Raw genomic sequence first — 8,365 nt, 5'->3', positions numbered from 1 at the left:
AGGTCAGAACTGCTTGTTCAACGTCTTACTATCTTACTGTAGAAAGATTCAGATACAACTATCAGAACACGTTTCATGAAGAACAATCAGTTCTAAACAAGGAAAAGGTCATCAGTATTCAGTATTCATGCAGTATTCTATCATCAATAAACTTATATCACAGAACAATCAGTTCTAAACAAGGAAAAGGATGACCTTTTCCTTGTTTAGAACTGATTGTTCTAAACAAGGAAATAACACTGGTTTCCAGCATTAAGTAATCAGACAGAGCCAGTTTCCTCATCTATCAGACACTGTTTGTGGCTGTAACGGCCATCTACATACCTCAGAGTGTCCAGTCTTAGCTGCTCAAGCATCTTCACTCCTGCCTCTCCTGGGTTATTGTAGCTCGGTCCAGCTCTTTCAGATGGGAAGAACTGGAGCAAAAAGCTGAGACTAGAGACTTGCAACCTTCCTCTGTGATCAGGCAGCTTGACAGCCTGCAGACATGACAAATACTCTTAGAGAGTAGCAAAATAGCTAAATGCTAACAGGAAATTGCAGCCAAAAATCATGAAGAAATGGCATGACTAAAACAGGAGTTAAAAATAGCCATTAGTCAATCTAAACCTTAGATTGTAAACCTCTAAACCTCATCTACTGAACATTTCAAGAACGCTGACCTGAGTGTTTCCAGTTCACAATATGGACTTTTCAGTCCAGAAGACAAAACTTTCACTCCAGAGTCCTTCAGGTCATTGTTACTCAGGTCCACCTGTCTCAAACTAGAGGGCTGGGAGCTGAGTAGTGAAGACAGAGTTTCACAGCTTCTCTCTGAGAGATTACAGACACTCAATCTGAAGAGACAATAATGAGAAAAATAATAATGTTAAACTTTCTGGTCTGAACCTTTGAAAAAAACACGATCTAGATAAAATATCATCTCTATAGAGGTTAAATCATGTGGAGGGTTAATTAATTAATTAATTAATTTAATTCATTTTGGCCCTTCTAGCCCTGCAGCTGTGCATGTGCTTACATATCCACTGGTATGTATCCTACAGGTATTCTCACAGCAGTGCTGCTGAACATTAAATGACCAGCAGATGTCAGTTCTTCATAATAAGCAGTTAAACGAGGCTTTGTGTGATCTTCCTTTGGGCGAAGCAACTGGCCAGAAAAATTGGACACATTCACAGAGCTTTACCACACCATCACTAGACAACAATGGAATTATTTGAACTAAAAACAAATAATCAGAAAGTCTTCTGCCTGGTCTTGTACCTCTGTGTTTCTGTAACATGAATAATGAGCTGAAATTCTCCTCACGACACCACCGATCAGCTGGAAGGGCCCTCGAGTTTACCTGCATGCATCCTGTTCACCTGTCAGCTGTTTACCACCTGCTGCTTATTCAGGAAACACGCCCACATTACCTGGTGACAGTCACAGTTTAATGTGGGCCGCTGTTTGTCAATATAAAAGAATTTAGTTCCAATATTGTGCACATTGGTATTGCAAACGCACCATATTTTACAGACCATAAGGCTCACTGGATTATAAGGCGCATTAAGCCAAACAAAAATGTTGCATAAGTCAAACTTTACTCAGCTCATTCTTCTTGCTTCCTCCACTTCCGTACCATTGATTCATTAATGTTTAATTCTCTCACAGCTGCTTTATTCCCATGTTGGGAAGGGCGATGGACACTAAGATAACTACAGAATACTTTATAAGTGAACCTGATGCTTTAATAAGGATTTGGGCTATTTGCATTTAAATTAAATAGATTTATTGACAGACATCAATTAAATAAGTAAACGTGTAGCTCAGTAATATAGTTCTGCCACTTATCTGCTCTAATGACTGGAAATCTGATATCCAGTCACCAGCACAGCTTACTCACTTACAGTCACTTACTTCACTGTTTTTGCTGCTGAGCAAATCAGTTTGTTTTAGATTAAAGTTGTTTCATAACTGCATCATTTTACTGAAGTTTAATGTGTCAGCGGAGCACATGTGGAACTGAACCATTCGCTTGTCTTAATTATCTGATGTTTATATGTGTCACACTTTTTTAATCTTTCATTTGAAATTGAAACTAACATTTAAAAACATTTGGTACAATGTGGAAAGAGGAAGAGTATTTCCACCAGGAGCAGAAACGTCTGACTCAGCATGACGATGCTGTTGGTGGATACTGAAGAGCTCAGCCTGTCAAGACAGGATTAGGTCATCGTTTTTAAAAATGTTTATTCAATTATATTCTGAGGCCAGTTATCTGGTAGAATTTTTGGAAGTCTATTAAAATAAAAATAAAATCAGATGTGTGGTCTTTTGGTTGTTTTGTTTTTGTTCAATAAGCAGATGTTGATGTTTCAGCAATGCAGTAACTTAAGTTTAAAAGGCTTGTTAGAAACTATGAAACACATCATACAGACTTGTGGACATTAGAAGACAACTAATAATCATCATGAATAAGACTAAAGGCAGGAAGGTGTCCTTTATAACTAATAATATTAATAGTGGTTGGCACCTCCAAATTTATATCATAGTCTGTCTGCAGCTGAGACAATACAAACTCAAACTGTGGGGAGAAGATTATATCACTTCAGTTTAAATTGACCTGGAAGCGCCACATTTTCACAGACTTCTTTATTTATAGCATTTTTTAAGTGCTGTATAGATTATACAGTTAGGTCCATAAATATCTGGACAGAGAGAACTTAATTTCTAATTTTGGTTCTGTACATACACTAAAATCAATTTGAAATGAAACAACTCAGATGTGTTTGAAGTGCAGACTTTCAGCTTTAATTCAGGGGGTTGAACAAAGAAACTGCAGAAAAATGTGAGGAACTAAAGCATGTTTAACACAATCCCTTCATTTCAGGGGAAATGTAGAGGAAAAATGAGAAAAATTAAATAACTTCATTAAATTAATTAAATAATAAGATTGTCAGCTGATAACCAGCTTCATGCGACCGCTTATCCTGGTCCCAGTGTTAGGGTCAGTGAATCCAGTTAACAGAAAGATATCCTGGATATACTTGACTGACTTTTTAGACTCAAGATTAATAATCATAACAAAAATTATAGTCTAACATCCAGAAATCTGCACGATGTGTTTCATTATGTCTAACAAGCCTTGTACAGTTAAAGCTAACAGTTACTACATGACTGAAACACCAACATTATCTCTTTTATTAAAACATGCATATTAGGGCTGGGTATCGTCACTCATTTCTAGAATCGATTCGATCCACGATTCCATTCAATTTGATTCAATTTGAATCGGGGAAATTTTGCCTCAGACAGTCAGAAATATTATCATTCAGATCATGCATCAGTACATTTCTATATTTTTATATCTATAGAAAGAAATCTGACACTTGCGAGACTTTATCAAAGGTGTGAGCATCACAGCCTTTGTGTCAAAGTAGCTGAAGATAAAACAGAAAAACATGAAGGTTTTCCTGGCCTGGGATTTTATACAAATATTCTGCAGTACATCAAAAACGAAAGAAAACCATTAATGAACATATGAACATGACCTGATGCTGCTGACATGAAGCAGAGCAAAGTTACAGAGGTTTTATTAGAGACACAGCTGAACATTTTGCAATTTTGCATCATTTTAAAAAGTTTAAATTTGTTCAGTATCGAACGGCAGAAATGAGGCTTTGTTTTCGGATGTAAGTAAAAGAAAAAAAAACAGCGGCCGACAGGCTGTAAGAACGGTAGACTTGTGCATAACAAGCAAGCGAATAATGCAGAAAACAGATTTTTAGACGGGAAACTGTTCTTGAAGTACAGAGAGAGAGAGAGAGAGAGCTGTGCATGAAGTGTGATTTTATCCTGGTGGCAGCAAAACAATCAGAGTGAAGTCATGACGATGTTTATGTGAAGCGTAGTTTGGATCTTCTTTTGCTGCTGGTTCGGTCAATATTGTTTGGAGAGAGATAAACTAACAGCTTTAGAATCGGCGCAAAAAGGGCGTAAACACAAAGCGCCGACCCGCCGAAACATCAGAGTCAGCGAGCTGTCGGCTTTCAGCTCGTGTCCGTGCAGTCAGGTGAGAAAGTCACAGCTCACTGATTCTGATGCGTCGGCGGCTCCGCGCTTTGTGTTTACGTCTTTGTGCAGAATCCGTGTTCCTGCTCTCATTTACTGTTTTAGCTGTTTGGTGGTTGTTGAAATTTTGGGAGGTTTAACCTGAGATTCTGGCGTTTTGGCCAAAATAAATTTATATTAAAAAATCGATTCAGGATTTTAATGAATCGATATCACGTTATCCAAGCCAGAATCGATTTTAATCAATAAATCGATAATCAAAACCCACCCCTGATGCATATACACGGGTCACACTGCTTATTGAACCCCCCCCAAAGATCAGATCTGAATCAGACAGGTTTTTGTTTTTTGTTTTCAAAGTTTAGACTTTGCTTCTATTGGACTTTTTATCAGTAACACGTGCTTACTTTTTGCAGGAACAGTTGAAACTAACATAAATAACTCAAGAGCTGATCGTCAGCAGGGGGTTTACAAGTTGTGTGCCACGTTGTCGGCGGTATAAGCTCGACCACTTGCAAGGTGAGCTGGCAGACATCACTGAATTCATCAGAGATGATTAGGTTCATTTTGACAAAGTGAGCAGATATTTAACCTCCTAGGACCTGGCGTCCACATATGTGGACATCACATTTTGGGTTGTTTAGACCAAAATACTCAATTTTGCTCTACAAGGGCCTGATATCCACTTACGAGGATGTTATACTGCCACTGTGCTATCGAGATTTTAGACAAATATCCTCATATGTGGCTCTCATTTCTCTCAGAAACAAAAATTTGGTAAAAAAAAAATGTTGTAATTCTTTGTTTTTACATTCATCAGGTCCCAATCAGCCCAAATATCAAAGAGAAATTAAAAATGAATGCCACGGAGGAGTTCGGGTCTTAGGAGGTTAAAGATGATGCCACTACATTCTTGTCTAGAAGACATTAAAGTGTATTTGGTGACACACAAGAAAGGGTAAAGTTTAAGTATAGTTTGGGTGCACACATGTCCAAACCCTGGTGTGTAGGCCTACTTAGCTTTGAGAAATTGTCATGGGACCGGGGTCTGGGTGACCCAGGGCCTGTAAGAAGTTATGGACATGTGTGTTTTTGGTGCTGCTGTCTCCTGTTTCCATGTTTGTGTATCTAGGTGTGTGTGTGTGGGTGTGTCAGCCAGGAGCCTGGCCACACCTGTGGAGGAGAATTACTCACACCTGCAGCTGATCAAGCCTCGTCAGAGGAGCTACTTAGGAGTGTGGTGGAGCTCTCTCCGATGCTGGATCATTGCGTAACTTCACGTTAGTCTCTTGGCAAGTTAGTTAAGGTTAGTCTGCCGCATTGTGGCGTTGCTGACGGCTGCCTCTTCTTTATTCCCCAGGAGGAGTGTGGAGACGAGAGGGCAGCGAGCACGGGGTGCTCAGACACTGAGGAGCGGAGACAAAGAACACTAACACTGGCAAGAGGACATGTCAGAGTCGGGAACGCACTGGGGATTTATTGTTGTTTGGAATATTTTGCATCACTGTAAATAAATGCACTGACCTCATCAAAGAGCCCAGCATTTGGGTCCTCCTTCCCCTCATCATAGTCTGCCACGCAGGCCGTGACAGAAAAGCCCACTAAAAGAACGCCCACCAGACCAAAGCAATGGTTTTGACTTGATCAGCATTAACCCCGCCCCCTGACTTTGATGGGTGAAGCTGACAAATAAAATGTATTTATGAAAACCGATGCAGGGCCAGGAGTAGCAACGTGAATTAAATAAATACATCATTAAATAATTCATTAAATGTGTCAGTAAAATAATTAAAATAGAAAACAAACCAATAATTGATTAAATATGTAATTAACTCATTTGAATTGTATATAAACAAATAATGAAACATTTTAAATGAAATTAATGGATAATTCATTATTAATATATTTCTTTAATTAATTATGTACATTTTTTAATTAATTACTGAAATAGTTAATTCATTAGTGATGTCTTTATTTAATACAACCATAAAATTATTGTCTAGTTTACATAAAATCAATTTAGGACATCATTATTAAAGGTTCAATTATGATAATGAATACATGCAACTATAACTGATGACATTTACATAAAAATGAGGATTTCTTGAGCTAAAGCCAAAGTGCTGACTCATTTGGCATGTTACTCTCAAATGTTTTCCCTAATAACAATAACATAATTACACTTTAGCCACAAGAGGGCAGCAGCATTAATATAAGTCGCATGTATATAAAGGTACAGTGATTATATTACAGTGATTTTGACAAAAACAAAACAGAAGTTGATGGCAGTGTGTTTTTCCATGACACGATAATTACGCACACCCCACTTTGCAGTTATGTATTTGTAAAAAATGTTTGGAATCATGTATGATTTTCGTTCCACTTCTCACGTGTTCACCACTTTGTGTTGGTCTTTCACGTGGAATTTCAATAAAATTGATTCATGTTTGTGGCTGTCATGTGACAAAATGTGGGAAAGTTCAAGGGGGCCGAATACTTTTGCAAGCCACTGTAAAGTTCATTATCAGTAGCATCATAGCACCACCCAGCTGTATAGAAACTCCGTCATGCTAGCTAGCACGCAGTACGAGTTATTGTAACTGACTGTAAAAAGTCAGCACAAGGAAAATAAACTCCACCTAAACTTGGTTTATATCTGACCCAGATAGACTGCAGCTCATAACTTCTTACCTGAAGCCGCCTCGGGTCTCTGCTCCTCCTACCTCCCCTTTCCCTCATCCACCTGCTGCCTCTGTGGAAGCTCCGCCATAGCCACCACCAAACAACTGACTTATTTTTACACATCGACCAGCATCCGGCCAATCCACCACCTTTCATTGTTTATACCGTTACAAAAAAATAAAATAACATCATCGGCTCATAAAAACGAAAAATCACCATCGGTATGCCCGATGGCCAGTCCAGCTATGGGCGTGCCATCAGTTAACCCTTCACGTGGCAGCTGTAACATGCGTGCCCAGGGTTGCCGACCCGTGCTCTAAAGCATCTCATTTGGATTCCTGAGATCAAATATATTTTCCTTTGGGTTTGTTTTCTTTCCATTTGTGGCTTTAATGTAGTGTTACATCCTGTTTGTTTGCTTCCATCTGTATACATGTCCAGATTCACTGTTATGTTTCTATTCTTACATTGCTGTGTGATCACTGTTCCCTCTGCTAACTGATTTGACCTTTTGTATCGTACACTGATACTTGTCATATTTGTATCTGCGCCTAAAAGATGAAAATAAAAAAGTTTTCCATGCTGAAACACAGCTCCACCTCCTGCAGTTCTCCCTCTGAACCACTAGATGTCTCTGTTATCTAAATGAAGACGTGCAGCACAGCAACCACAGCAGCGCTCAGATCACACGTGTCCTGTTATTATGTATAAAAGCATGAAACAGGTGAGACAGGTGGGATCAATATTAATGTTGTGGAAATATATGAAAAAGCAACAGAAGAAACAAAACATTTCGTGTTTCTAGAAAGATCTTTCAGCTCATAGCTGCTCACAGACTGTATTTACAAGTGACAAACTGCAACTCTACAGTACATCTACAGTATATATCAAATATATTCTGTATTCAAATCTATTGAGTGATGTTTGAAAGTCTTTCCAGGTGAGTTTGATCCAGGAGGGTCTGAAGCCAGAGTCAGACAGAGACTGTGCAGAGACTGTAGAAGGACAGAGCAGCAGCAGAGCAGTCCAGATACACCGATGATCCTCTGTCAGATCCAGAGGGACACACAGGGATGATGCTGGACTCTACATTGTGTCTGACAGTGGAGCTGTTCTCAGAGCAGTTCACTCTGCAGCACTGACAGTCATCTGCACTTCATTCCTCTGTCAGTCACTGCTGGATGAAGCTCTCCTCTCCACCTCCCAGTAACATGGCCCAGTCAGAGCGTCTCTACACACAAGCTGCTGCTGCTTCAACCTCTCTGGATCATCAGGACACAGCTGCTCCTCTCTCAGCACACACACCGTCCTGTTTACCATCACCACCACCTGCAGAGAGAAGGAGGAAGAACAGAGGAGATAAACGAGTGTTTCCAGAGACTCTTCATCAGCTGTCAGTCAGTGATGCAGCACATCCAGTATAAAGAGCAGCAGGGACTTCAGTGCTGGGACTGTACTAGGACTCATTGTTGCTTCACTTTCTCTAATCTTTGGATTTTTATTGAAGTTGATGGAAATGTTTTTCCCTCCTAGTTTGAGTTTGGACTTTCATTCGTTAGAAGAACCTTGGTGTGTCCACTCTGAGCTCTGTAGGAACCCCAACAACAAGCCCAACAATCCAGATGGACGG

The 8,365-nt window shown here is 39.5% G+C and overlaps 1 long non-coding RNA gene across 1 annotated transcript; it reads left to right on the top strand.

Moving 5' to 3' along the window:
• The first annotated feature begins 2,068 nt into the window (after nucleotides 1-2,068).
• On the top strand, nucleotides 2,069-7,012 carry LOC146493875 (uncharacterized). The gene is made up of 3 exons (XR_014872124.1): nucleotides 2,069-4,572; nucleotides 5,186-5,333; nucleotides 5,414-7,012. It is a non-coding gene; the product is annotated as an uncharacterized LOC146493875 (long non-coding RNA).
• The last annotated feature ends 1,353 nt before the right edge of the window (nucleotides 7,013-8,365 follow it).

The sequence above is a fragment of the Neolamprologus multifasciatus genome, chromosome 22 (genome assembly GCF_963576455.1).
Source record: "Neolamprologus multifasciatus chromosome 22, fNeoMul1.2, whole genome shotgun sequence".
In the NCBI taxonomy this organism is placed as follows: domain Eukaryota; kingdom Metazoa; phylum Chordata; class Actinopteri; order Cichliformes; family Cichlidae; genus Neolamprologus; species Neolamprologus multifasciatus.
The sequence above is the reverse complement of the archived record's forward strand: the minus strand, read 5'-3'. Positions and strand labels throughout refer to the sequence as shown.